The sequence below is a fragment of the Acomys minous genome (genome assembly GCF_964271855.1).
Source record: "Acomys minous genome assembly, chromosome: 3".
Lineage (NCBI taxonomy): Eukaryota > Metazoa > Chordata > Mammalia > Rodentia > Muridae > Acomys > Acomys minous.
In genome coordinates, this window is record NC_140485.1 from 500,549 (window position 1) to 504,850 (window position 4,302).

Here is a 4,302-nt window from a genome sequence, read left to right on the forward strand (position 1 = left end):
AAACCAGAGAGGTGAAGAGGCCTTCTTACTTCCTCACATCAGGTACTTGCAGTCATGGATAGTACATTTTTCTTCTCTTCTTCTGCTTCTAGAGACTGCTTGACTCCTGAATTGTGGTCCCCTCTGTTTTCAAAATCTTCAGAGAGTGAATGAAACTTATCTAATTGCATCATTCTGACACTGACTCTTCTTCCATCCCCTTCTACTTATAAGAACTTTAGGAATTTCTTTGGGCCACATGGATAATACAGGAACATATCATCTGATGAGCCACTTAAATTCCTTTTGTGATATTAACTTCTAAACTATGTTAAATTAACATATCCATAAAATATGGTATGAACATCTTAAGAGAAAATTAATCCACCTGGTACAAAATTCTAAAGTATGGATATTGGGTGTGCTTACTGTTACTGAGGTATGATTAGTTTCTGGCCCTCTCAGTAGAATAAGAAGAAACACATATATACTATTCTCCTGGCTCCCCACCTACCACCATCATCTGGCTCTCCGTTTGTATCTACATTAACCTGAACATAAATTCATGGTGATATTTTTTGCATTTAATCCTGTATCATTTTCATGATGCTAACCTATGGTTTTCGGTACCTTGTTCCCCTTCATAAAACTAGTTCACAGCATCTCTAGCAGTGTACTTAATTGTTCAGTTACAGTATATATGCATACAAGTTTCAGACATTTTCTTGTGTGCCCATAGGAAGCAACTTTATTAACTCTTCTACAGTGCATAACACAAGTTCAGATCTTTTTTTTTTTTGTCTTACTGATTTCACTTTTCTCTATAGTTTTTTTTGTCTCTGCAGCATTCAATTACCCCCAGATAAGTTATCTTATACATTGATCAAAATATGGATTCCATGTCTTTCAAGTATATAGAACCTAAATAGAAGTTTAGGAGGAGAAATTAGAATGCAAAGTTCCTTGTGTATAAAAACAAGTTATTAGACTTGATACCCTAGCACCATATTCAGGGGGAGGAGGTCCCCCACAGCCACAGTCATAGGGAAGGGGGATTGGGGTGAAAGTGGGAGGGAGGGAGGAATGGGAGGATGCATGGGATGGGATAGAAAATGAGATGTAATAGGAATTATTTTTAATTTTCAATAAAAATGTGTAAAAAAAATAAAAAAAAATAAAAAAAATAAATAAAAACAAGTTATTAGTAAAATTCATCCAAAAACTCAGAAAACACACCTGCCAAGAATTCCCACCATCTCCACTGCCCATAAGTTCCTCCCAGCCATCTGTAAAAGTTTGTTGTGAAAGCAATTTGTTCCCCCATGCCTTTGCCTTTTCTCTTTTCTATCTAGCCCAAACAAGGTTATGTTGATCCATCAGGAGATTGCTCTCTTTCAAAGACAGTGGTAAACAGATATTGTGTGCCTTCTGCTGTTCTTTGTAAGCAATTTCCAGTGTTCCCCCTCAATGTTTCATGTATGCCTATCTAATAAATCTTAACAGAAATTGTTCACATATCAGATTTTTAAAATAAAACCCAGAAAATATGATTTTCCCCTTATTGTATGAGGCCTTCAGGTTTTACAAAGGATAGCACTACAGAAACATGTGCTGAGATGCAACAAGCTTCATGAAATGCTGTTGACTTATCCAGTGCGATATCACTGGAGTCTTTCTTTCTTACTTATCCTTCACTATTATTAGGATGAGTCCTGGTCTTTAAATGCTATATGTCCATCCCATTGCACTCCCTAGGGAGGTGATCCTAGATAGAACAGCTAGATTCTAAGCTATTCATTTGGGGGTAGGAGATTATTCTTCAGTATTGTAGCATTGATATGTCTTAACATTGGTCTTAAATATCCTTTAGAGACAAATTCAAATTGCATGTGTTTTATGATGTTTCTTCAACACATCACCTGCCATTAATTTTTTTACTTCTCTAAATTTTTAAAATACTGTTTATTTCTTCTGAACACTTGGCTCCTTCAAGTACAAAATCGCCTTTCTGTTCACAAACCTGTGTTTTTACTGTGTCTGCTCAAAAGTGCAACAGTTGCTAAACATGAGATCCATTTGTCTTCTCTGCCTCTCACAGTGCTCACCATGAAATTCTATAGTAGAAGTGACCCATAAATTGTTGAAAATAGATGGAAGAATTAGCTAGCAAAATCATCTCAGCATTAGATGAGTGGCTCTCTAATTCTCTGAATGTCCAACTTCTGGTCTAACAGAGCACAAAAGTAACACACACATCACTTCTCTACATAGATACCCAAGCATGTTGGTTTTCATATTTCCACAGGCAATGAATAACTCTGATCTCAGGCCTCTGCAATCAGAGCTCAATGCTTCTCTGTTCATGAGGTTCTTTATTTAGGAAATAATCCTAAGAAGGTCAGAGGTGGTGAGAACATCTTATCATGGTCAGCTATGATAGGCTTTTGTTTTACCAAGGACCTGATGAGGAGCTGTATAAAGTTGAGGTTGGACATTTGCTTTCTGGCTATTAGTAACTATAGGCAATCGTTACCATAGAGACATTAGTACCACTGTCCTGTCACTTCACAACATCCCATAACCATATTTCTAGGCTATATTTCTGGGTGGTCTAATGGGTTTCTTTAATGTTGGAGAAAGCTCTAAGACAAGAGTGCATAGAACTGTTCCCCAGAATGGGCCATGTCCAACACCCCTGCTCCCAGTTATACTGACATTGTGGAATGTAGGGTATGCACAGAAGATAAACAATTGCATGATTTTCAGAAAAATGGGTTAAGACACAAATAGGTTGCTTCAATTTCATTTCTAGTGCTCAACTGAGAAGAGGTTTGAGATTAGATTTTCATTTTAGAAATGTTATCCTCAGCATTAGTTTCAAGTGTGTACCAGTCTAAGTTTGAGTTTTATGAAATTGGATTGATGTATTTCTAGCAATATGATACTTTGGAAGAAATCCACAGAGAGGTTTAAAGTTAAGAACTAGAACAGCTAACAAAAGTCCATTTCCAAAATGGTTAGACTCTATGCTTTTGTCAGCAGTGCACAACACTCCAAATCTGTCTGCTCAGCAAAGGACGCTTTGCATGAAATTTAGTATTTAAGGGTGATGGCCAAAGCCCAGATATATACTTTTCCCCATGACTGTGTGACATAATTCTGTGAGGAGATCTTTGACAGTCTTAGAGTAGAGTTGTAATTACTATTCTCTAAATGATAGACCATGAATTGGAAAGTAAAGTCACTTAAGTGGGAAACCTAAATCCAGCTGGACACTGGTATATTGAGGCCAATGTGTATCAACCATCAAACACAAGGTGAGTGTGGGTACTACAGTACAGTAACACAAATTTTCCCTGCTAACATTTCTCACAGTTGTGATTAAAGGGTCATAGATCTCCTTTAACAATATAATTATATTGACTGAGAAATGGCTGATTGACTATGACCCTGAGCTGACTGGTAGGTCATCATGGCCCATGCATTACATATGGGGCTGTGGGACCAGATGATCAATGAATCTGTGATGGAGTGCATCAAAGTTGTGCTTAAACATGCCTCTCCTCCTATATCTGTTTGTCCTGTTCTGAAATGCCTCACTGTAGAAGACATACTCCAGCTTTCACAACTCCCATGTTGGCTCCCTGAACTATGGCATGATGGCTGTTACAGTAGAAAAAGGAACGTGGAAGTCACTAGGATATCTTCTACCTAGTGAGACTGTAAACTAAAAATCATGACATTTTCTTGGAAGAATAAGATTACTGCAATCTCCAGGAACCTTCACAATGAATGAGTAATTAATTCTACCACATCTTTATTCCCTGGCTGATTTTTCCTGGTCAGAAGACATAAGAACTTAAGTGAGTAATAGAATGCCATAAGATCCAACAGCTTCTGACACCGAACTTAGTCATTATACTATGGGTTTCATTGCTTAAACTCATTACCACATTATAGACCAAGGTTATTGTGTAATTCAAATGCTCACTTATGTATTCCTACCCCCAAAATCTGGTTGCAATTCTTGTTCTGAGAATCACCAGTCTTTGTTGTGTAAATCTTGCTCTACCTAGTTTAAAGTTGATTGGTTACTAAAAAAATGTTAAAGCTTGTGACCTGGCATAAGAGAGGGAGGTAAAGTTTTAGGTTCCTGGGCTTGGGGTCAGGGGACCACCAGGCACAGAAGGAGAGGGAAAAGGAGCAGAAGATGAAGGAAGTGGATATGGCCTGATAGAGCAGATCCAGCCCAGAAAGGATGACTTATTGGCAAGTAACTTGGGATGTGTAGCTGAGAGATAGCTAAATTCTTAGAGGGTTGAT